This window comes from Lagenorhynchus albirostris, chromosome 7, assembly GCF_949774975.1.
Source record: "Lagenorhynchus albirostris chromosome 7, mLagAlb1.1, whole genome shotgun sequence".
Classification (NCBI taxonomy): domain Eukaryota; kingdom Metazoa; phylum Chordata; class Mammalia; order Artiodactyla; family Delphinidae; genus Lagenorhynchus; species Lagenorhynchus albirostris.
In genome coordinates this window covers 100321371-100347137 of record NC_083101.1, presented here as the reverse complement: position 1 = coordinate 100347137, position 25767 = coordinate 100321371, and the positions used below count along the sequence as shown (strand labels likewise).

The 25767-nt window shown below is 44.0% G+C and overlaps 1 protein-coding gene and 1 long non-coding RNA gene across 10 annotated transcripts in view; one reads left to right on the top strand and one right to left on the bottom strand.

Moving 5' to 3' along the window:
- LOC132523868 (uncharacterized) overlaps nt 1–20089 on the bottom strand; it is a 30704-nt gene extending 10615 nt beyond the window's left edge. Inside the window, exons 1-2 of the long non-coding RNA XR_009541677.1 lie at nt 19574–20089; nt 5256–5352 (exon numbers count right to left, since the gene is read on the bottom strand). This is a non-coding gene — a long non-coding RNA (uncharacterized LOC132523868). The remainder of the gene's footprint in view (nt 1–5255; nt 5353–19573) is intronic.
- ENTPD4 (ectonucleoside triphosphate diphosphohydrolase 4) overlaps nt 19781–25767 on the top strand; it is a 56157-nt gene continuing 50170 nt past the window's right edge. For 4 of the 9 annotated variants that reach the window (XM_060155679.1, XM_060155676.1, XM_060155678.1 and 1 more), the window contains exons 1-2: nt 19781–19967; nt 25575–25670. The gene's annotated coding sequence lies outside the window, so the exon portion shown is untranslated. Of the gene's footprint in view, nt 19968–20844; nt 20901–20982; nt 21057–24517; nt 24800–25574; nt 25671–25767 lie in introns of those variants that run through there. The other 5 variants (XM_060155677.1, XM_060155671.1, XM_060155672.1 and 2 more) reach the window with 4 other exon arrangements.

Here is a 25767-nt window from a genome sequence, read left to right as displayed (position 1 = left end):
CGAAGGAAGCCCCTCACTGTCTTCTGAGAGCACTGTGGGTGTTTGGGGGGACCAGGGACCCGAGGGAGCACCAGATTTCACCCAATGAAAGGAGCTGGGAGGTGCATTCAGGGAAGAGGTGAGAATACAGGGGAATGTGCTGACCACTCAACATGTGTTCCTAAAGGGCGCAATGAAATGTCCCCCCAGAAAGGAGAGGTGGGAGGGTGAGTCAGGTTAGGGATTATATTACGACTTTTCAGCTGCAAATGTCAGAGATCCAACTCAAACCTGATTAAGCAGAAGTAAAGAGAATTTATTTGCTCATATACAGGCTTACCTCAGCGATATTACGGATTCCGTTCCAGACCACTTCAATAAAGTGAATATTGCAAGTCACATGAATTTTCTGGTTTCCAGGGTGTATAAAAGTTGTGTTGATACAGTATGTAAACTGTATAGTGTACAGTATTTATACACTACTGTAGTCTAAGTGTGCAACAATATTGTCTAAAAAAAAGGTACACACTTTAATTAAAAATACTTTATTACTGGGCTTCCCTGGTGGCACGGTGGTTGAGAGTCCGGCTGCCGATGCAGGGGACACGAGTTCATGCCCTGGTCTGGGAAGATCCCACATGCTGCAGAGCGGCTGCGCCCGTGAGCCGTGGCCGCTGAGCCTGCGCGTCTGGAGCCTGTGCTCCGCAACGGGAGAGGCCACAACAGTGAGAGGCCCACGTACCGCAAAAAAAAAAAAAAAGAAGAAGAAGAAGAAGAAGAAGAAGGAGAAGGAGAAGAAGGAGAAAAAGAAGAAGAAGAGGAAGAAGAAGAAGAAGGAGAAGAGGGAGAAGGAGAAGAAGAGGAAGAAGGAGAAGGAGAAGAAGGAGAAAAAGAAGAAGAAGAGGAAGAAGAAGAAGGAGAAGAGGGAGAAGAGAAGAAAGAGAGATGGGGGAACAGCCAGTCGGTGGAGCAGTCAAAACACACTCAGCATTTATTGACTAGGTTTGCTGTCTTAGGTGAGTGTGGGGCTCCCTTTCCATCTCTCTGCTCCTCTCTCCTCTCTCTTGGCTGTACTCTCAGGCAGCCTCTCCCCACCCAACATCAGATGGCTGCCCAACAGCTAGAGGTGGATATGGTCCTCAGTGCCTGCTTCTTCCCTTCCACCCCAGTGAAATCCCAACCTGACCCATCCACTGTGGTTAGTGTGGTGGTCTCTCTAAGTGGCCATGGTCCTGGGTGCACTGCCCACCCCTGGTGGACAGAACCTCACGTTGGCAAGTAATGGAATGGTTCTTCGGAGGAAAACTGTGATGCTGTCATCAAGAGCAGGAGGGCAGAGTACCGGCTGGGCAAACATACAATGTCCACGTTGGGTACATACAGAGCAGGATGGGGATGAGGGTCAAGGCGATGTTGAATAACTGCAGACGCTGGGATTTTGGATTCTGGTGGTCGCTGAGGAAAACAAGGATATGAGGCATGATGAGGTTGGCACTGATAACTCTTAGAGGAAGTGGGCAATCTTCATGTTCGTCCTGAATACCCAGAGCACCAGAGTGGGGCCTTGGCCATGGCGCCATCTAGTGCTGTGTCACGGCGTAGCGGGGGAAGCCAAGGCACAAGATGGTTTCCCCGTGACGGCTCACTCCTTCAGCACCATATAGTTTGTGGTCTAGGGGTCATTTGCAAACGTCTGAAGGATGTGGGCAAGTTGGGGGAGAAAAAGTTAAGGACCATGTGATTGACAGCGGCTCTTGGCAGTTTGAAGAACCGACCTCTGGAAGAGGGAGGAGACGTAATCTACGCGGCTCCAGAGCAGAATCAGCACCAACGTGTAAAAGCTGGAGGAAAGTTTTGAGCTAATAATTACAAGTAGAACTGTCTAATGAAGAAGTGGCTTTATAAAAGACACGTGCACCCCAATGTTTGCTGCAGCACTATTTACAATAGCCAGGTCACAGAAGCCACCTAAACGCCCATCGACAGACGAACGGATAAAGAAGATGTGGTACATATATACAGTGGAATATTACTCAGCCATAAAAAGGAACAAAACTGGGTCATTTGTAGAGATGTGGATGGACCTAGAGACTGTCATACAGAGTGAAGTAAGAAAGAGAAAAACAAATATCGTATATTAATACATATATGTGGAACCTAGAAAAATGGTACAGATGAACGGGTTTGCAAGGCAGAAATAGAGACACAGATGTAGAGAACAAACGTATGGACACCAAGGAGGGAAAGCGGGGCGGGGTGTGTGTGGAGGTGGGATAATTGGGAGATTGGGATTGACATATATACACTAATATGTATAAAATAGATAACTAACAAGAACCTGCTGTATAAAAAATAATTAAATTTTTTAAAAAAAGTTGTTTTCTTCCAAGGCAGTGAGTTCCCTGTCCCTAAAAGTGTTTAAGCGGTGATTTGAATGCTCCTAGTCAGAGAGATTTTATAAGGCCTCCTATTTTGGAGATCTAGCCAGAACATTTTTAAGGTAGCTTCCAGATTTAAACTTTATGACTTGATTCATACTCGGAAGGAAATCATCAAATAGTACAGTGGCTAAATGTTGCCTCTGATACCCTGCCACTTCCCTTTTCTTACTCCTTTTTTCTGTCTCCAGGCACCTCCATCCCATCCCCAGGAACCTGCCGCTCTCATGACACCTCCTGGATTCCCAGGCAGGTCTGCCTTCTAGACATAATGTCTCTGCTGCAGAATGAGGCCTCTTCTTTCCCAGCAAAATATCCGGGATCTGACAAACAACAATGCAGATGTAAACTGGCATGAACGCCAGAATTTGAGAAACGGAGCCCTGTTGGAGGAACTACAAATTTAATTATAGCCAGTCTGTATCATACATTTGGAATCATTTTTCATTTATTAGCTTCTGTGTCCTCTCTTAAATGTGTTTTGGTTAACCTTGTCTCCTTTAATCAGATTGCTAGAATCTGCAGGCGGGAGTTTTGCGATATAATCTTCTGAACCCTGGACAAAACTTCATATTTCAGTGATAGGAGGTTCGTGGAGTAAAATCAAGGTGAGTAAACCCTAATCGTGAGCTAGTTTTTTCACTTGCTCACAACGCCTACTGTCTACACCCCAGGCACTGAGATAGCTGAGGGGGTCTTAAGGTGAGTGGGGTTGGCCCCCTGCAAAGTGCCTACTAAGCATTGGGCGCTGTGCTAGACACACTGCATCCTCGTCGCATGTGACTCGTAGACACCCCCATCAGGCAGGGATGGCTATTTTCCTTTTACATGTAAGAAAACAGGCCCAGAAAGGACTGTCCAGAAAATGAGAGCCAAAACTTAAACCCAAGTCACTCTGGCTCAGTGTTGTCCATAAACAAATAAAATATGATTACTAAACAAACAGGTTTTCAATTTTCATTTTTCTCTCTGGAGCCCCAGGAACAAAAAGACCATTTTTCAATCTATGATGGGATCCACAGAATAGAGCAAAAACTGCCTAGGTTAGTCCTGGGGGATACTAAAGTGAAATTCAGCGATGCAGGGACAGGAGTGGCTGTGTCTTACCAGGTGGATCTCCGTGAGCGACCCTTTGCAGCCCAGTGATCACCCAGCTCCTCAGAGGAGCCTCAGACCCACCCGGTTCCGGCCCCTCTTCCCGCGCGGCGGCGGTGAGCCACAGCACGGGCGCCATCTAGTGGTGAGTCGGAAGCCTCACTCTAGGGCTCCGAAAAGGCTCTGGGACCAACCTAGCATTAGGATCCCTGTACAGCTCAGATTCCGAGTTCGCTCTAACAGGTGGGTCCAGGACCACCGTAGCATCCCCAAAGAAATTCATTTGCTGCCCGCTTGCCATCAGATGCATATCCCTGAACTCAGAGCCCTCTCTCAGCTCACACCTTCACCTTCCAGGCTTTCTGGAAATAAATTGGAATGCTCTTCTACACCCTCCCTTGTATTTCCATTCATGTTAGTTACAAACGGAGAAAAAAAAAAATCTCAGCTAATCCAGTCTTTCAGCTACACACACACACACCCCACCTGTTGGCAGGGTCATTCATCAGAGAGCCTCTCCAGGGGAACTCTTCCTAAACACAAGATCCAGGTGGGGAGAATGCAGCAGCTTGGGAAGGCAAAAGGATGACGACCACCAAGGAAGAAAATGCTGTTTTTGCGAAAGGAATCCCCATAAACAGAGCTTTGAAAACAGGGACATCCTCAGCAGGCTCTCAAGGCACTGGGCCACCTTCAGGGTCTCCCTCATGCTCCCCTGCCCCTTCACTTTGACTGGTATCCCACCCCTCAGCCCCAGCCCCCCGCCCCGCAACAGGACAGGCAGTTGTGCAGAGCCTGGATCTGGACAGGAAGGGAGACTGGCGGTTTCAGTGGTCCAGAGATGCGGGCTTAACCTTGGTGTCGGAGGTGAGGGAGAGGCATCCCAGAGGATTTTCTCTGAGTACCACTGGGTGATGAAGAGTTCTCCGAGCTCATACTTTTGTACTTGATTCACCCAATTTAATCATTCGTTATACAAGTGAATGAATAATGTATATGAGCATATGTAATGTGTATGTATTCTGAATTCATATTCAGAATAACGAATATGTTCTGTGAATGCATATATTTTTAATTTAAAAATATATGTCCATTTTAGATCTCGCGGTCAGCAGAATCATCCCTCCCTCCCCAAATGTCCACCTCTTAATCCCCAAAACCTGTGAATACGTTACCTTTCATCCTTGCATGGCCAAAGAGACTTCACAGATGTGATTAAGGTTAAGGACCTTGGGATTGGGGAGATTCTCCTGCATTATCCAGGCAGGCCCAGTCTAATCACATTAGCTCTTTAAAAGCAGATGGATAACCTGGAAATAATTTTGCCAGTGACATAAGTGTCACAATGGGGATAAGAGTCAAATTTACAGAGAGTGGCTTGTAGCAGAATAAAATCACTATCAACTCTTAAAAGAAAAATAAAAAGCAGAGAACCTTTCCAGCCTACGGTCAGAGAGAGAGAGAGATGACAAGGGGAGAAGGACCTGAGAGAGATGTGATGTTGCTGGCTTTAGAGATGGAGAAAGGAGGCCATGCCCGAACCAAGGAATGTGGGCAGCCTGTAGAAGGTGGCAAAGGCGAGGAAAAGGATTTTCCCGTAGAGTCTCCAGACAAGGAGGCAGCCCTGTGGATTTTAGCCCAGCAAGGACCATGTCAGACTTCTGCAGAGCTGTAAGATAATTTGCAGTGTTTTAAGCCACTAAATTTATGGGGACTTGTTAGAGGAGAAAGAAAAGCTCATACAGGCCTTTTTTGGGTTTTGAGATCTCAAAGTCTCACTCCGCGTCAAAGCAAGGGCCACCCGGAGCTGTGTTGCCTTTAGAGACTTTTGTTTCAGGACCTGTTGGAAAAGCACCATGTCTATTAATAATCTATTTTATTACTCAGAAACCGAAAGATCTACTCTGTCCCACCAAGTGAGCCTCCGATGAATGTCTTCAGACTCCTCAGCAGAGCTCTGAATTAAGGGGCTCTTGGGGATGGCTTCCGTGCCTCTCATCATTGACTAGGACACACTCTGGAAATAGATACATGAGTACGCACTGTTGAGAGGGCACCAATGGATTGTCTCTACCAGGAAGCATGGTCCCCTTAAGAAATTACTCATTGAATCATGAAGTTATCCAAACCTCCGTAATGCAATCATACTCTTCCTGGGAATTTTTTATTTGAAACTAATTCCAAAGAAGTTAAATAAAATATGCATGAAATTTTTTACAACACAATTGTAACAGTAAAAACAACAACGACAAAGCAAAGAGTCAAAATTCTAATGGAAGGAAACCTTGAATACATTACTATTCCATGCTATTAGGCAACCATTAAAAATTACAATGATTCATACTATGGAAAATAGGGAAATATCCTTCTTATGCTAAATGGAAGCAGCATATTATAGAATGGTGTTCATTCAATGATACTTTATTGACCACAGGCTACGTGTACCAAGCACCAAGTAATTAATGGGAGCCACAGTAGATGTACACTCACTGCTCTTATGGACCGAGGTGTGCCACGACTGCAAAAATGCAAAATGATCTATACACACGGAAGGAGATGTACCCAAAAATGAAGCAATGGTAGGGTGTGGTAAATATTCTCCTTAACCTTCTTAAATTATGTCTTCAATTATAATCATTATATTAAAGGATAGGCCAGGAAGAAACATAAACCTCTAGACCTAAGTCCCGAAGCAGAGGAAGAATTGCAGCAGGCTCCTGGTTGAGGAAGCAGGGTTGGAATATACTGTTTAGAAACATAACAAGCAACAGCCTGGCAGGTCAGGAGGCCAGGCTCTTCCCCAGCAGGGGAGCAGGAATCCAGCTGTACACACACGTCCTTTACAGTGAGGTTGGTTCCCGGGGGGCCACATTTGAGCCTGACCTGACACCCTCTGTGTATCTGGGAAATTTTCACTGCACTAGGCTGGGCCCTGAGGGTTGGCGACACCTGTCTCTACCTGTCTCCCCGGCCTCTGAGAGGTTAACTGGGGAAGCAGATGCCGCATTACTCATCATCTTTATGCCACCATCTGTGTCGGGCAAGCCACATCCCCTGGTTTCCCTGTGTGAACGAGGAAAGTCAGGGCTTGTTAATTTCTAAAGCGCCTCCTAAAGGCTGCAGCCGTGGGAGCTGTGCTGCACTCTAGGCCGAGCAATCTAAGTCCTAAGAAGGCACAGCCCCGACCACTAGTTTCCTATCCAAAGTCACTTTTATGATGGTACCGATATGAAGAAAATGATGATGACTGAACAACTACTGAGCACGTGACAAAAGTGAAGGTGAGACTAATTATCAATGAACATCAATTGTCCAACATGTATGTGTAGGGTAGGGTGTGGTTAGGAAAGGCATTTATAGAGATCTCATTTCTCTCTCGATTTACCTTCTCCTACCAAACAAGGAGTTCCTTTATAAAGCATGACTTTTATCAACTTATTACATGCCAGGCCCATGCTTAGCCCTTCCTCTGGATTATTTCATTTAATCCTCACAACGACCCAAATTAAGTGGGAATATGATCTCCATTTTGCCTTTGAGAAAAGAGGAACTTAAGCAAGTGAATGACTTGTCCAAGGTCTCATAACCCGTAAGTGGTCCAGGACTTGGGAATCCTGGTTGAGCCTTCTCACCTGTGGATTTTCACTGCCATTGGAATCTTGGGTCTGACTAATTCTACTCATTCTTCCAAATCCAGCCAATAAAACAGCCTTCTCTGGCCTCCCCGCTGTGCCACCTCCAACCAATCTCCCAGCCTCCTGGGCCTTGTGGCTCTACGGGCTGTGGTTGCTGCCCACCTGATGTCCCTGCCTTCTGTTTCCTCCTCTCAAGCTCTCAGTTTGAATGCACTTCTGTTCTACTCCTTCTCTTCTTCACTTTACCCTGTCTGACCCTCTACTAGGATATTATACTATATCTTGGGATATAGGATGCAAACTTGAGCATGTATCGAAATCACATGGAGGGCTTATTAAAACAGATTACTGGGCCTCAGCCCCAGAGTTTCTGATGCAGTGGGCCTGGGTGGGACAGAGAATTTGCATTTCTCCCAAGATTCCAGATGCAGCTGATGTTGTTGGTCCTGGCAGCATCACACTTTGATCATCCTTGCTCTGGGGAGCCTGCTTTCCACTATATTTTCCTGTGTTGCTGAACTTCTTTATTTTTTTTTTATAAATTTATTTATTTATTTATTTTTGTCTACGTTGGGTCTTGGTTGTTGCGCACGGGCTTTCTCTAGTTGCAGCGAGCGGGGGCTACTCTCCGTTGAGGTGCGTGGGCTTCTCACTGCGGTGGCTTCTCTCGCTTCGCAGCACGGGCTCTAAGCGCGTGGGCTTCAGGAGTTGTGGCATGTGGGCTCAGCAACTGTGGCTAGCGGGCTCTAGAGCGCAGGCTCAGTAGTGGTGGTGCACGGGCTTCGTTGGGCATGTGGGAACTTCCTGGACCAGGGCTCGAACCCGCATCCCCTGCACTGGCAGGCGGATTCTTAACCACTGCGCCACCAGGGAAGTCCCTGAACGTCTCCTTAAACAAACTCTTCCCAATGTCTTACATAAGGAAACCTGGCTTTCTGTGGAAGGCCCTCTACCCAGGTTTTGTTTTTTTTTCCCTAGATCCCTGATCACAAGACAAGGAAGCGTGGTTCTCACTGGCACTTCTAACACCCTCATCTCACAGTTTCTTTATTCTTCCAACTCCAATAGCCATTTCCACACCAAACACCCAAGGCAAGCATGGCTGCGTCTCCAGCTCCACCTCTCTGCCAGCCCACGCCCGCCCATCACAAACAAGAAGGGGATTTTCAGCCACCGGCCCAGGCAGCCCCACCAAGTCTGTTTGCACCTTCCCTTCTTCTGGGCTGCTGGAGACAGTCACAGGACTGGGATTGGGCCCGTTATGTATTCAAGCCTCCTGACCTCAGATGGAACCCCACAACTGCTCACTTTATCTTTATAATCATCGCCAGCTGACTCACCTGTCTCATCCCCACCACTGGCTCCTATTTTAACCCTGGCCAGTCCCCACCAGCCTTTACCTGGTCCACACCTTCCTCTCTCTCTCGCCACCAGGATGGTGGACCAAATGGAGATCAGCTATGGGCTACCTCAGCGTCCCTCTGATTTACTCCACCTTAGCTCTGCCTCTTCACTCATCCTGCCCTCCTTCCCTCCTATTTCAAAACAAGAGGAGTTTTCAAAACCACAGCGACATACCACCGCACACCCATCAAGATGGCTACTATCAAAACAAAACCAAAAACCCAGAAAATGACAAGTGTTGTTGAAGATTTGGAGAAAATGGAACCTTTGTGCATCGTTGACGGGAATGCGAAATGGTGCCGCCCTTATAAAAAACCAGTGTGGTGGTTCCTCAAAACGTTAAAAATAGAGCTACTGTATGATGCAACAATCCAACTTCTGAGCATATACCCCAAAGAATTGAAAGCAGAGCCTCAAAGAGATATCTGTACGCTTAGGCCCATTGCAGCCTTATTCCCGGAAGCTAAAACGTGGAAGCAACCCAAGTATCCATCAGCAGATGAATGCATAAACAAAATGTGGTATGTACAAACAAGGGAATATTGTTCAGCCTTAAAAAGGAAGGAAATTGTGACACAGGCTACAATATGGATGAACCTTGAAGACACTATGCTAAGTGAAAAAAAGCCAGTCACAAAAGATAAAATACTGTATGATTCCACTTATAGGTGGTACTTAGAGTGGTCACATTCACAGGAACAGAAAGTAGAAGGCTGGTTGAAGGAGGCTGAGGGGAGGGGAAATGGGAGATGGGTACCAAGCTTCAGTTTTGCAAAAAGAAAAAGTTCTGGAGATGGATGGCACAACAATGTGAAGACATTTAGCACTTTTGAACTACACACTTCAAAATGGTTAAGATGGTAAATTTCACATTTATGTCTACTTTTCCACAATAAAAAAAAAAAGTCTCGGCAAGGATATACAATGGAGAAAAGACAGTCTCTTCAATAAGTGGTGCTGGGAAAACTGGACAGCTGCATGTAAAAGAATGAAATGAGAACACTCCCTAACACCGTACACAAAAATAAACTCAAAATGGATTAGAGACATAAATGTAAGACCGGACACTATAAAACTCTTAGAGGAAAACATAGGAAGAACACTCTTTGACATAAATCACAGCAAGATCTTTTTTGATCCACCTCGTAGAGTAATGGAAATAAAAACAAAAATAAACAATTGGGACCTAATGAAACTTCAAAGCTTTTGCACAGCAAAGGAAACCATAAACAAGACGAAAAGATAGCCCTCAGAATGGGAAAAAATATTTGCTGATGAATCATTGGACAAAGGATTAATCTCCAAAATATATAAACAGCTCATGCAGCTCAATATTAAAAAAAACCAAACAACCCAATCCAAAAATGGGCAGAAGATCTAAACAGACATTTCTCCAAAGAAGACATACAGATGGTCAATAGGCACATGAAAAGCTGCTCAACGTCACTAATTATTAGAGAAATGCAAATCAAAACTACAATGAGGTATTACCTCACACCAGTTAGAATGGGCATCATCAGAAAATCTACAAACAACAAATGCTGGAGAGGGTGTGGAGAAAAGGCAACCCTCTTGCACGGTTGATGGGAATCTAAATTGATACAGCCACTATGGAGAACAGTATGAAGGTTCCTTAAAAAACTAAAAATAGAATTACCATATGACCCAGCAATCCCACTCCTGGGCATATACGCAAAGAAAACCATAATTCAAAAAGACACATGCACCCCATTGTTCATTGCAGCACTATTTACAACAGTCAGGTCATGGAAGCAACCTAAATGCTCATCAACAGACGAATGGATAAAGAAGACGTGGTACATATATACAATGGAACATTACTCAGCCATAAAAAGGAACGAAATTGGGTCATTTGTAGAGATGTGGATGGATCTAGAGACTGTCATACAGAATGAAGTAAGTCAGAAAGAGAAGAACAAATATCGTATATTAACGCATATATGTGGAACCTAGAAAAATGGTACAGATGAATCGGTTTGTAGGGCAGAAATAGAGACACAGATGTAGAGGACAAACGTATGGACACCAAGGGGGGAAAGTGGCGGAGGGGGGTGGTGGTGGGATGAATTGGGAGATTGGGATTGACATATATACACTGATATGTATAAAATAGATAATTAATAAGAACCTGCTGTATAAAAAACTAAATTAAATAAAGTTAAAAAAAAAAGTCTTTCCTCCGCCTCACACTAATTTGTCTCTTTGCATCTTCAGTCTTATCTCGTGTCGCCCTTTCCAGGGGGCTGGTCCTTCTCTTTTCTCCCCTCTGGAATCACCACAGACATTTGTAGGACTGGGGGTAAGAGTACATGTATTGTTTAGAGATGTTCAAGATTATAAATCCAGATAACACACGAGTAAATAGAATGTGGTATTGTTCTAACTTGAAAATATATCTTTGTGACAAGGGTATGAAGCTATGGGTTCTATAACAGTGAACATCGGTGAACTATCAAGACCTGGCTCTCTCCTTAAGCCACGCTCTCCCCACTCCACCAGCCCATTTCTGCACAGCAGCGGGGGCCCAGGCCAGTCCACACCCTCAGGCCACAGCAGCCGGCTTCCACAGATCCAGGCCAGCCCACACCTTCCGGCAAATTTCTTTGCCACCAGCAGGCTATGCATTCCTGCAAGTAGCCACAGAGCTGCACAATTCCGCAGTCAGCCGTGGGCCCTGGCACTCAGGAAAGCCCTGCGTTTGATTGATTTCATGTTCTGCTGCCACTGTGTTGAAATTCTTAATAACTTTGGAACAAAGAGCCTTGTATTTTCGTTTTGCCCTGAGTCTGCATATTATGTAGCAGTCCTAGGTAGCCACACCCTACTGGAAAAGTTCTGAACCACAGCCTTGGGATGGGGACAGAAAGGGGGCTGGGGGATGTCCCCCTGGGTCCTCAGTTCCTTCCTGTCCACTCCCTGCCCCAGCCCAGAGGTAGTGGCTGCTTTTCTGCACCTGTTTCTTCTGCATCCCTTCATGAAACCTCTTCTTTTACACCTTTTAGTCATTAACCACCTTCTACTAGATAACAGCTCTTTATGTTAAATTTTTCCTTTAAATAGCTTATATTCTTTCTACCTCCTGACTGATATAGGGAGACAAAGAGTAAACTAACAAAATCAGAAAATCTGTAGTACGTCAGATAGATATGAGCTACAGAGAAAAAGTAAAGCAGGGGATGTGTGTAGAGGGTGAGGAGTCCAAGGGGGACAGCTTGCCAGTGTAAATGGGGGTCAGAGGAGGCATCCCAGAGAAGGATGCCGGGCTGAAATTACACATCTGACTGCTCATCCCCAATTCCAACTAAAATGATGAGAAAATGTAAAAATAGGGCTCAACCTGCATCATACAAGTGGAAGAGTCACCATCCAAGTCCAGAAACCCTCCAGAATTTCCTGCTAGACACACAAGGCAAGTAGGATCAGAATATTGTAAGGAAAGATAAAGCTTATCTCTGGATCACCCACTGCTTTTTCTCCCTTTTCTGTCCCCTCTCTTCAGTGAATTTGAAAGGTGGTAAGCAGAGAAGAGACCTCTTTGGCCAAGCTCTATCTTCATCCACGTCTCCCTTTGATCAAGGAGGAAAGTAATATCATTCATTCATTCACTAATTACTGAGCAAACATGTTTTGAGCACCTCCTAAGTGCTCGCTCTGTACTAAGACAGTCCCTGTCTTCAAAGAGATCACAGTTTAATGGGAGAGGATATGGGAGGCGGGATGTGTCTAGGTAAATAAGTATTATTCAGTGCTAAGAAGGACAGGGACTTCCCTGGCAGTCCAGTGGTTAGGACTCCGCACTTCCACTGTAGGGGGCCTGGGTTTGATCCCTGGTTGGGGAAACTAAGAGCCCAAAAGTTGTGCAGCACGGCCAAATAAATAAGTAAATAAATTAATTAAAATAATATTTAAAAAGACATTCGTTAGGGAGGTGTCGGAAATGAAGGGAAAAAAAAAAGCTAAGAAGGACAATGAGTGAGTTGGATAACAAAATAGGAATTCCAACGTTTCTGGCAGATGAAGCTTAGCCTGACTTGACAAGATGAAATCTTCAATTCGGTTCCAGTAGACATTACTGAGCACCTCCCCTAAAAAATACAGCATGGATTTCAAACAGGGATGAATTTGGAGCTACTGCAAAAGTCCACTGCAGTAGGAGGGGGGTGAAATCTATCTCTTTCTACCGAAGGCAAGATAGCTAGAACCTTCTCAGTTCTGCAGGGAACGGGAGAGACACATGTGGGCACACAGCATGTGTTTTTGAATTGAATTCATGTTTGCTCCAGGCTAGGAATGCACAGAGGAATAACATGGCAGCAAAGACCAACAACAGTTACACCAAACAACAGTGCTGAGCGATAAAGGATAAAGACTTTCTTGCCTGGGGAGGTCACATGACAACACACAATTTCAAGGGGCCAATTGAAGGATGAGTAGGAGGGTTTTTTTCCAGGCAGTCAAGGAAGAAGAAAGTATTCCAGCCATAGGAAATGTGTATAAAGACCCAGAGGCATGAAAATAGGGAACAATTTAGGAGCAAGCAAGTAGTTAAGCATGTTAGAACACAGGGAATACATGACATGAGACTTAAAAAGCTGACAGCCTTGTGGTGTCATGCTAAGGAGATGGGTATTAGACCAACCTGTCAATAAAAATCTAATCACCCCACTGATTCCCAGAGTTGATTTGCTAGGAATTTCAACTGTAACCTAGAGGGGATGAGGAATTAACAAAGGATGCTGGGAAGGAGAAGGATATGTTAGCTGGGGTGAGGAAGGAACACAGAAATGTTGAGATTCAAGGGAGCCAATAAATAACCTGCTGCTTCCTGCCCAAGTCTGAACGATTTGAGAAATGAAACAAAAACTGTACAAAAATCAAAATATCATCTTTTTGCAGATGAAGCTGATATTGAAGAATGTAGCTTATATCTGATCAGAACAGCAGGACTCGTGTGCCAATCACAGGGTCAGGGAATGAAATGACTCTGCATAACCAGGCCAGGGTCATATGTCCTGACCCAAATGGACTGAGTGCGAGACAGGCATACTGCTTCAGAAATTCAAGGTACTGTTACCGAAAAGAGAAGGATGGTTGTAGGCAGCAAAAGCAACCATGTCCACTCCCTATTTTGTGTGTGTGTATGTTTAAGTATGTGTAATGATCCACATCCCACTAGACCCCTTTATGGTACAGTTGGTCACATGCTGTGATGGGAAAAGTTTGAAGGAAACCCTGTGAATTTTGATGCTGCTTTGACCAAGTCCCTTTCTCTTTCTGAATCTCAAGTGCTTTCACTCTGTAACAAAACTCCATAAAATAAGAATTCTCCTGGCCCATTCCCTGCCTTAGGAATGCTGGGCTCATAAATGAGGTCATGTCTGTAAAGTGCTATGGTCTTCTTGAAGACAAATGCTGTATAAATATATAGGATTATTAGCCAAGTCGCTCAAAAACCAGTCTGTGCACGCATGCACTGGAAGGCAAACAGGAACGGAGGAGGGCAATAGGACTCATTGTTTCCAAGGGTCACCTGATTCCTTTGTTTCCATGACATCCAGTGCCCCACAGTCACCTCCTCCCAACACTTACAGACTGCCAGGAGGGCCCGTTTGCCAATTTAGTCTCCCTGGAATGATGGGTTAAAACATTTGGAGAGCAAAGCCAACAGAATGCCAAGCTATGGCCATGTTGGAGGTTTTTCCAGAAAGATAACTAAAGGAAATGCTGTTTGGGTTCTAAATACTGATGGTTTTCACTGGCCCTAATCCATTCATTAAGATTCCTGCATGCACAGTTTTAAAAGAATCTGGAGTTCAATTTAAAAAGGAAAGAGCTCTTCTATCTTATCTTAGATTTCATAATGAGGAAGCAGAGGTGGAGAAGGAGGGAGAGAGGGGAAGGAGGAAGGGAGGACCTTGTTTCTGGTCTCTTTTGCCTCTTAGAAATCATGGATTTCAGACCTCAGAGGTCAACCTAGCCACCTCTCCACTCCCTTTTTAAAGTTACATATGGATGGTGAGAACCAGTGAGGTAAACTAAATTTTTCCAAGCTTATGCAGTCAATTAATAGCATAGCAGGGACTGGGATCCAGGTTTCCACCTTCCAGTTTAGTTAGCTTCACATTCAATCATCCTGCATCCCTTCCAGTTTTAGGAACTTGAACAAGTCATGTTGCCTCTGAGACCTAATGGCAAGTAATGGAATATCCAGCCAGAAGTAATTTAAATAAACAAAGACCTTGTTCTCCTCTCATAACAAGGAGTAAGATGTACATCAGTGGCTAGTATTATTTTAGTGATTTAGTGATGCCATGATGGACCTAGGCAACTCTCTCTTTCTATTTCAACATATTTAGTATTGGCTTCTTATCTGCATCACTGTTGCCTCATGGTTACAGGATGGCTTCTGCAGTCCAGACATCACATCCCTTTTTGAAACTCTGACTTAATACTTTTTTTTTTTTTTTTTTTTGTGGTACGCGGGCCTCTCACTGCTGTGGCCTCTCCCGTTGCAGAGCACAGGCACCAGACACGCAGGCTCAGCGGCCATGGCTCACGGGTCCAGCCGCTCCACGGCACGTGGGATCTTCCCAGGCCGGGGCACGAACCCGTGTCCCCTGCATCGGCAGGCGGACTCTCACCACTGCGCCTCCAGGGAAGCCCTATACTTTCTTTTTTTTAACAACTTTATTGGAGTATAATTGCTTTATAGTTTTAGTTTCTGTAGTGCTTTTAGTTTCTGTAGTTTCTGCTTTATAACAAAGTGAATCAGCTATACATATACATATATCCCCATATCTCTTCCCTCTTGCGTCTCCCTCCCACCCTCCCTATCCCACACCTCTAGGTGGTCACAAAGCCCCGAGCTGATCTCCCTGTGCTACCTGGCTGCTTCCCACCAGCTATCTATTTTACATTTGGTAGTGTATATATGCACATGCCACTCCCTTACTTCGTCCCAGCTTACCCTTCCCCCTCCCTGTGTCCTCAAGTCCATTCTCTACGTCTGCGTCTTTATTCCTGTCCTGCACCTAGGTTCTTCATAACCTTTTTTTTTTCTTTAGATTCCATATATATGTGTTAGCATACAGTATTTGTTTTTCCCTTTCTGACTTACTTCACTCTGTATAACAGACTCTAGGTCCATCCACCTCACTACAAATAACTCAGTTTTGTTTCATTTTCTGGCTAAGTAATATTCCATTGTATATATGTGCCACATCTTCTTTATCCATTCATCTGTCGATGGACATTTAGGTTGCTTCCATGTCCTGGCTATTGTGAATAGAGCTGCAATGAACATTGTGGTACATGACTCTTTTTGAATTATGGTTTTCTTAGGGTATATGCCCAGTAGTGGGATTGCTGGGTCGTATGGCAGTTCTATTTTTAGTTTTTTAAGGAACCTCCATACTGTTCTCCACAGTGGCTGTATCAATTTACCTTCCCACCAACAGTGCAAGAGGGTTCCCTTTTCTCCACACCCTCTCCAGCATTTGTTGTTTGTAGATTTTTTGATGATGGCCATTCTGAATGGTGTGAGGTGATACCTCATTGTAGTTTTGATCTGCATTTCTCTAATGATTTAATACTCTCAAAACACAGACTTGCAATAACGTACTTTGACCTTGCAACCATGTTAGCTGTAGCTCTTTTGTAAATATGCTAGCAAACTAAGGAAGGTCATTCCCTTTATAGTTGATGAAAGCTTTTTGGTTTAAATCATGAATGAGTGTTGAACTTTGTCAAATGTTTTTTCTACACTGATTGAGATCATATGAATTGTCTCCTTTATTCTGTTTATGTAGTGAATAATAGGGATTATTTTAAAATGTTGAACCAACCTTGCATTTCTTGAAAAAAATCTCATTTGGTGAAGCTATCTTACTCTCTTTAGATAGATATTGCTGGATTTTAATTGCCAATGTTTTGTTAGAATTTTTGTGTTTATGTTCATATAAAGGATATTGATGTGTATGTAATTTTCTTTCTTTTTTATCTCTTGGAATCAGGATTATTCTGACCTCGTGAGTCAGGAAATACTCCCTCCTTCTCTATTTCTTTGAAAGAGTTTATATAAGATTGGTATGATTTCTTTCTTAAACAGCTGATAAAATTTACTGGTGAAACCATCTGGGCCTGAAATTTTCTTCTGGGGACCATAAAAGATATAGGGCCATTCAGATGATTTTTCCTTCTGTCAATTTTGGGAAATTGTATTTTTCCAAGAATTTTTCCATTTCATCTAAATTGTTGAAACCAGCATACAGTTGTTCATTACGTTTTCTTATTATTTTTTTTAATTTTTGTAGGATCTGTAAGGATGTTCTTCCTTTAGTCTTGATTTTGATTATTTGTGTTTTCTTTCTTTTTTCCTGATCAATCTCACTACGAATTGATCAATTTTATTAATATTTTCAAAGAACCAACTTGTGGTTTTGTTAATTTTGTCCAACTTATTTTTAAAAATTACTTCCTTCCTTCTATTTGCTTTGGCTTTAACTTTCTTTTCTTATCCTAACTTCTTAAGGTGGAAACTTTGATTTCAAACTTTTATTTCTTTACAAAAATAAGCTTTTAAAGCTATAAATTTCTCAGTAAGTACCGCTTTGGCTGCATTCCATGAATTTTGACGTATTTTCATTACCATTCTATTTGAAATGTTTTTTAATGCTCTTAGAACTGTGTCTGGCATAAAGTATGCAGTAAGTGTTGTCTCCTATTAGCTTAGTTTTTTAATTTCTCCTGTTAATAAGGGAGAATAAGTTGATGGCTCACTCTGACAGTTGTGCTTCTACCCACTTCAGAGCCTCTTTGCTGTTTCCACTGCCTGAAGTGCTACTCCTTCATATAGTCCCAGACTTCATCCATCTTCTGGTTAATTCCTATTCATCTTGCGGGTGTGACCTCAAACATCACTTCCTCAGAGAAGCCTTCCCTGATGACCAAAACCGGGCTGGTCCTCTCATGTACTGGGTTGAATAGTGTCCCCCCCAAAATTCATGTCCACCCAGAACCTGTGAATGTGACCTTATTAGGAAACAGGGTCTTTACAGATATAATCATGTTAAGAAGAAATCATATTGTATTGGTTGGGAGGGGAGAGGGTGTGGCTAAATCCAATATGCTGCTGTCCTTTTAAGAAGAGGTGAATTTGGACACAGAGACACACAGAAGAACATCATGTGACAACAAGGCAGAGATTGGAGTGATGCAAGAAATGCCAAAGAAATGCCAAAGATTGCCGGCAACAACCAGAAACTGACAGGCAAGGAAGGATCATCTCCTAGACTCTTCGGAGAGAGCATGGCCCTGCCAACACCTTGATTTCAGACTTTGAGCCTCCCATACTATGAAAGAATAAATTTCTGTGGATTTAAGCCACCCAGTTTGGAGTAATTGGTTATGGCAGTTCTAGGAAACTAATGCAGCATATTCCAAGTTTTCATACTTTATACTTTTTTTTCCTAGCTCTTATCAGAAAATTGTTGTATATGAATTATCAGGAAATACTGATGGTGTGAAAATTCTAGTGTGGCATTTTGGTAGAGGCCTCCTTGAGAGAGAGACTACCATAATATGAACCAGTAACACAGATGGGAAGGACTTTGAAACACACGTAATTTTGAGGGGTCCTGGCCCTAAAATCACAGCATGTCGGTGGCCAACTACTTCAGCTTCTCAAAGCTAACCTTAGGTATAAGTCACAGAGCTTTCTAATGAGTAAGCTATCCAAACTGGTCATTTTTTAAAAATAGCAACAGATTGCCATAAAAGGGCACTCAAGTAGGAGTCAGAACCAGAGGTTCTGCTTCCCCTTCTGCCTCTAGGGCATGTGGGCAAGACATTCAGTCTCTCTGGGTTCCAGGTTCCTTAACAGTAAAAGGAGATGGTTTGGTCTAGATAGTAACTATGGTCTCTTTGTTCGAACTTTCTATGGCTTTATGATTCTAGTATGGAGCAATAGTTAAAAGACAGTATTTACTTCTAAAGCACAAGACTCCTTGGTCACTGCTAGCCTTCTTCCATGAACAGTATCTGAATCCAAGGATGAAATGCTACCACAAGGAGATTTAACCCGAGCTGGCGCTGGACCGAGGATTCTGCTTAAAATTTATAACTACTTGTTGTGTCCAAGCTTGTTTTACTTGACACAAGTCATGGAGTAGACGTTTCCAGGACTCTCATTTTTAAAAATATTTTAAACTGGCTAGGCTGGCTGGTCACTTTCTATCTCTGGGAAGCAGTGTATTCACCTGTTTAGAAAAAAAAGAAAAGAAAAAAGGATAAAAAGCTGTGTTTCTCAAGGTCTCTTCCAGCTCTGTGACTTCAAGGCACTTTTTTTTGTCTAGAGTGGGGCCTTGAGCTAAGTCCAGGTCTTGGGGTTACTCTCTGGAACTAGTGCTGTTCACCTCACTATTTCTTCTCATAACCATTGCCTGTGTTGGAGGTGCTCTAACCCAGAGTAGGCTCTGAAATATGCAACTTTTGGTAAGGATGAAATCCTGGCTTTTACTAATTATGTGGACCTTAAGAGAGTCACTGAATGAGTTTGAGCTTCGTTTCCCCGCTTATAAAATAGGGATAGCTACTGGCAAAGTTGCAGAACGAAATGTCGAGTCGAGCAAAAATGCCTAGTTCTTCTTAAGTTTTCAAGTGTTGTTTTCCATAATACTAATAGAACACAAATAAAACAACTGCGGGGCTTCCCTGGTGGCGCAGTGGTTGAGAATCTGCCTGCCAATGCAGGGAACACGGGTTCGAGCCCTGGTCTGGGAATACCCCCACATGCCGCGGAGCAACTAGGCCCGTGAGCCACAACTACTGAGCCTGCGCGTCTGGAGCCTGTGCTCCGCAACAAAAGAGGCCGCGATAGTGAGGGGCCCGCGCACCGCGATGAAGAGTGGCCCCCGCTCGCCGCAACTAGAGAAAGCCCTCGCACAGAAACGAAGACCCAACACAGCCAAAAATAAATAAATTAATTAATTTTAAAAAAAAGACCTTTGGTGTCATAAGCGCGCTGTAGGATCGGCGGTAACCAAGCCACAGTACTGGTTATTTCCGTGATGCCACTTTCACTTTCGGCAGTCCCTGAGCTCAGCTGCACCCGCGTGGTTCCGCGGAAGAGCGCTGCGCTCGGATGCCAGTCATGGCGGCGCAGGCCCCGCCCCGCGGCGTGCGCGCTCCCGCCGCTCCCGGTGACGCGACGCGGGTGGCTACGGGGTGGTGTTTTGGCGGTCCGGCTGCGGGAAAGGAGCGGAGCTGCTGGGAAGCTGCTGCCGGGAAGCCGCGACTGCATTGCCGGCGCCGCCTCGCCGCGGTGGCCGTGATGCGCTCCGCTCGCGGGTCCCCGCTCCCGGGAACCCCGACCGCCGAGTCGGACGCTGCCGAGCAGGTGAGGCGGCCTTTCCGGCGCGGACGAGGGGAGGGTGGGCGGCCGAAGCGGGGACGGTTGGAGCGGGGTCCGATGGGGCCCGACGGGGCAGCGAGGCCGCGGACGAGCCACTCTGCCCCGGGGGCCCTTCCCGCGCCGTTGCCTCCCCGCCGCCCGGGTCGCGCGACCACATCTGGGTGCCAGCCGTCAGCACCCGTGACCCCGGGCGGCAGGTGCTGTCCCCCAGCCCCTGGCGGGAGAAAGCTGGCAGTCGTGCTGTCGGCGCCCGCTCAGGTGACCGCGCTGGATTTCCCCTCTGACACGTAGTGGGCGCGGGTCTGGGCCGCATGGGGAGGGACCTGGCCGGGGAGAAGGATGCTGCACCGAGGACCCTGCGGGTCTTACCTGCCACCTTGTCATGACATTTACAAGTCAGCATCGTTTTTCCTTTACTCTGCTTTTACCAAGTTTCATGCTTTAGGTTTCTCTAAAATCTAAATCTGATTAGCTCCATTGGAAAAATAGAGCTAGTTGGGCAATAAAGTGATGGTAAGAGCAGTGTTTCACAAACTCGAGTAATGCGTGACACCTCTTAAAGGGACAGTTCGCTCATTCCTCTGGAATTTGACTCAGAACCGCAGGGGTTCTCAGACCCCAGTGAGACGAACGCAGGTGTAGACTGTTTAGGAAAGAAACGAGATGCTTCCATGCTGAAAGATAAACTAGGTTATTAAAGAATTCTAAATTAGAGACTCAGATCCCTAGTTTAATTTCACATTACAGCCTTTAATGTGTACTGCTTTGTGTAATGAAAATAATTTTCCAGCCTTGGAGAGGCCTAAAAGAATTATATTCTTTGTATTATGTTATATTTGATGTTATTGTGTCTTTGTATCAGGTCTGTTCATTCTGTTTGACACATTAGCAGAATTATAAAATGGAGTATTAATTTGTGTAAGTAGTTTGTTTATTCCATTGTTAACCTTAACATTGATTTATTTGTTGCATATTGAATCTGTGGTTTACATCCTTCCAGGCCTAATAGGAATGCATGATGTCAACCCTTACGTATACAGTCTAGAAAGAAGAAACAAAATGAAAGTTATCTAGGTATTTATATTCTCTACATATTTATTCAGCATGTTTATTTTAAATCAACTACACATGAATAAAGAGAAGATTCAGAGTGTGGAGAAACATTGGGAAATATAACTGGTTAAATCTTGGCAAAGAAGAATATTGACCTGTACCTTGAAAGAAGTGTAATATTGTGAACAGGACATATTACTTAGTAGGAAGTGACTTAAGTAATGGCCCAAGGCAAGAACGAGGACTGCTTGTGTGGGAGAGGAGAGACCCACCTCACTAGAGCAGAGAGATGTTATGTAGGGCTGAGCAGAGAACAGTTTAGTAAAATAAGATGGGACCGTTTGACGGATGGAAGCTCTCAGATGCCACACAGGGACGCTGTTGTTGACCTGTAGGCTCTGGAAGGTTCTTTTTTTTTTTTTTTCTAATTTTTTGGCTGTGTTGGGTCTTCGTTGCTGCACACGGGTTTTCTCTAGTTGTGGCAAGTGGAGGCTACTCTTCGTTGCGGTGCGCGGGCTTCTCATTGCGGTGGCTTCTCTTGTTGCGGAGCATGGGCTCTAGGCATGCAGGCTTCAGTAGTTGCGGCACACGGGCTCAGTAGTTGTGGCTCACGTGCTTTAGAGCGCAGGCTCAGTAGTTGTGGCGCATAGGCTTAGTTGCTCTGCGGCATGTGGGATCTTTCCGGACCAGGGCTTGAACCCGTGTCCCCTGCGTTGGCAGGCGGATTCCTAACCACTGTGCCACCAGGGAAGTCCCAATAGATCTTTATTGGAGTATAATTGATTCACAATACTGTGTTAGTTTTTGTTGAATCAGCCATATGCATACATATGTCCCCATATCCCCTCCCTGTAGAGCCTTCCTCCCATCCTCCCTATCCCCTCCTCTAGGTCAATGCAAAGCACTGAGCTGACCTCCCTGTGCTGTGCTGCTGCTTCCCACTAGCTGTCTATTTTACATTCCGTAGTGTATATCTGTCAGTGCTACTCTCACTTGGACCCAGCTTCCACCTCCCACCCTGTGTCCTCAAGTCCATCCTCTATGTCTACAACTTTATTCCTGCCCTGCAACTAGGTTCATCAGTACCATTTTTTTTTTTTTAGCTTCCATATATATGCATTAGCATACGGTATTTGTTTTTCTCTTTCTGACTTACTTCACTCTGTATGGCAGACTCTAGGTCCATCCACGTTACTACAAATAACTCAATTTCATTTCTTTTTATGGCTGAGTAATATTCCATTGTATATATGTGCCACATCTTCTTTGTCCATTCATCTGTCGATGGACACCTAGGTTGCTTCAATATCCGGGCTATTGTAGTTAGAGCTGCAATGAACATTGTGGTACATGACTCTTTTTGAATTATGGTTTCTCAGGGTATATGCCCAGTAGTGGGATTGCTGGGTCGTATGGTAGTTCTATTTTTAGTTTTTTAAGGAACCTCCATACTGTTCTCCATAGTGGCTGTATCAATTTACATTCCCACCAACAGTGCAGGAGGGTTTCCTTTTCTCCACACCCTGTCCAGCATTTATTGTTTCTAGATTTTTTTCTTGAGCTGGTTGTATTGTGAAGGTAACGTTTTACAAAGAAATGTTTCCAAAGAACAGTGTTCACGGTGAAGGCAGAAGGTTAGTGACCCGCCTAGAGACCTGTCCTGAGGTAGGGATGTCTGCTGTGGTCATTTTAGATGTGTGGACTGTTTGAAGAAGAATTGACAGGACCTGATAAATGACACAGAGTAGCAACACACAGATAATTGGGAATCAAGGTTAAGAATCAGGTGACCCCAGTCCACAGTGATACTCCTCTTAGACCTGGGGAATTTGGAAGGTGGTATTAGTTTGTGTCAAAAGATTTGGGAGCACAATCTTAGACTAAATGAGTTTGTGGTAACTGGGTAAGCTCAGGATGTGGGACTGAAACTTGAGGGAAGTCAGAGTTGCAGATCTGCCAAACTACAGAGGAGATGCAGGGAAAAGTATGACCAGAAAAAGATCATTTAAAATGGGGACCAGAAGTTTGCAAATGAACAGTGAGAGGTAGGGAAGAGGTTTGATTAGGACTTGCTATGGAAAAATAAAATTTAAAGACTTCCCTGGTGGCGCAGTGGTTAAAAATCCGCTGCCAATGCAGGAGACACGGGTTCGAGCCCTGGTCCGGGAAGATCCCATATGCTGCGGAGCATCTAAGCCCTCGTGCCACAACTGCTGAGCCCGCGAGCCACAGCTACTGAAGCCCACGTGCCTAGAGCCCGTGCTCCGCAACAAGAGAAGCCACCGCAACAAAGAGTAGCCCCCACTCGCCGCAACTAGAGAAAGCCCGCACAAAGCAATGAAGACCCAACGCAGCCAAAAAATTAATAAAAAATAAATTTATTAAAATAAATAAATAAAATTTAAATATTAAGAAAATGTCGATCATAAATGCAACTACGTGCATTCTTCTTTTTTCTCTTATTTTAAAAAATTGAAGCATAATTGACCTACAACACTATGTTAGTTCCAGGTGCACAGCATAGGGATTCGATAATCCTGTACATTACGAAAAAGATCACCACCGTAAGTCTAGTTACCATCTGTCAGCATACAAAGTTATTACCATATTGACTATATTCCCTATGTAAATTTCATCCCTGTGACTCATTTATTTTGTAACTGGAATTTTGTACCTCTTAATCTCTCTCACCTGTTTCTCTCCTCCCATCTCCTACCCCACTGGCAACCACCAGTTTGTTCTCTGTATGTTTGTGTCTGTTTCTGTTTTGTTATGTTTGCTCATTTGTTTTTTAGACTTCACATATAAGTGAAATCAGACAGTATTTGTCTTTCTCTGTCAGACTTATTCCACTTAGCATAATGCCCTCCAGGCCCATCCATGTTGTCACAAATGTCAAGACTGCATTCTTTTTTTGTGGCTGAGTAATATTTCATTGTATACATACACCACAATTTTTTTGTCCATCTGTTGTTGGGCACTTTACTTGCTTCCATATCTTGGCTGTTGCAAATAATCCTGCTATGAACACAGGGGTGCATATATCTCTTCAAATTAATGTTTTTGTTTTCTTCAGAAAAATACCCAGAAATGGAATTGCTGGATCGTATGGTAGATCCATTTTTAATTTTTTGAGGAACCTCCATAATGTCTTCCTTAGTGGCTGCACCAGTTTACATTCCCACCAACAATGCTCAAGGTTCCTCTTTTTCCACATCGTTGCCAACACGTGTTACTGTGCATTCTTCTTTAAACAACAGACGAATCAAGTTGCTTTGATGTATTTTTCCCACAGCTGAGTGCCACACAGCATCCTTCACTTCACTTTGGCCTCTCACTCCCACCAAGACGGTCATTTCTTACAGAATTCTGCCTGTTTGTGGGCTTCTTTTGATTTTTCCAGCTTCTCTTGTCATCTTTTGATATTCATGTTGTTCTTTTTTGAAGCACCCTTCGTGGCATCTTACCTGTTCTTACTCAGGTTTAGCTCTTCCAGAGTCTCATTTGTCTGTGATTTTGTTTGCCTGTAATTTCAGAATTTGCTAATGTCTGTGTCACTGCATCCTGCATTTTTCACCGTGGGAGCCATTTCACTTTGCAGTTGACTTGTATTGTTTTCACTGTTTTCCTTAGGACTGTCAATGAGAAACTAACTGACTGAAAAGACTTTAGCTCAGGACCCAGCGGACCTCACTCTGCTAAAGAATGTTCAGCTGAGGGGGGGCCCCACGAGCTGAAAGAATTCGAGTTAATGCATCTCTCTGGTGATGGGCCTGACACAACTTAGGCCTTTTAAAAACATGGCAGTTTTATGTAATACTGCTACGAGTTTGCCACCCTAAACCCTGGTGCCAAGACTCTTAGCTGCAAATACAGCTGGAGTTTACATTTTAAGATCAAATTACCGTATTGTTGTCTGCTGGGTGATATTCAGCCATACTTTTGTCCTAAATGAAAGTAATTACTTTAGCAATTTACAAGCTGTCCTATTTTCTGTCTGTCTTTAAACACAAATTTTGTAACTTACAAAAATATCTGTTCATCCTCATTGTCAAAGTCATCTCATATCTCAAAAAAAAAAAAAAAGGCCTAAGACAAACACCGCATTAAATAACATTTACTAAGTTTGCCATGGTGCATCCTAACAGGGCCTCTTCTTTGAAAGGTACTCTCTTTTCTCCTCCCCCATCCAAAGCCTACTTCCCACCTGCAGGAATCTTTCTGTTAACATGTAGCCTTCACTGTGCTCTTTGAACTGGTACAGCAGGAGTCCAGATAATTTAACATTGCCTTCTGTTACTCTCTTGATTATTTCTTGGGTATTGGTATTTTCTCCATTACCAATCTGCAGAAGCCTTGAGATTGGAGTCAGTCGTATTACTCCTCTCTGCCCTTCATGTCACTTCATAATACAAATCGTTGAATCATGAAAGGCCTTTGTTCCCCCAAGGACCTTGACTTTAAGCTGTTAATTAAACATTCTTTTCTTTTGTTCGTAGTTCAGCTATCACATAATTATCGATTTTTTAAAATGTTCAGACTGGAATTCCTGTGCCATGAAGAGTTTTGAAGACGGGCTTTCTTGATATATCCAGAAGAGGATTGGATGCCGGAAACTGGAGATATCAGTCAAAGGTAGCTTGTTAAAGACAGTTCTGTTGTTTCTTCTGATGATAAAATTAATATATGCCCTTTAAGCAACCTAGGCAAGCCTAGGGAAGAGAATAGAGAT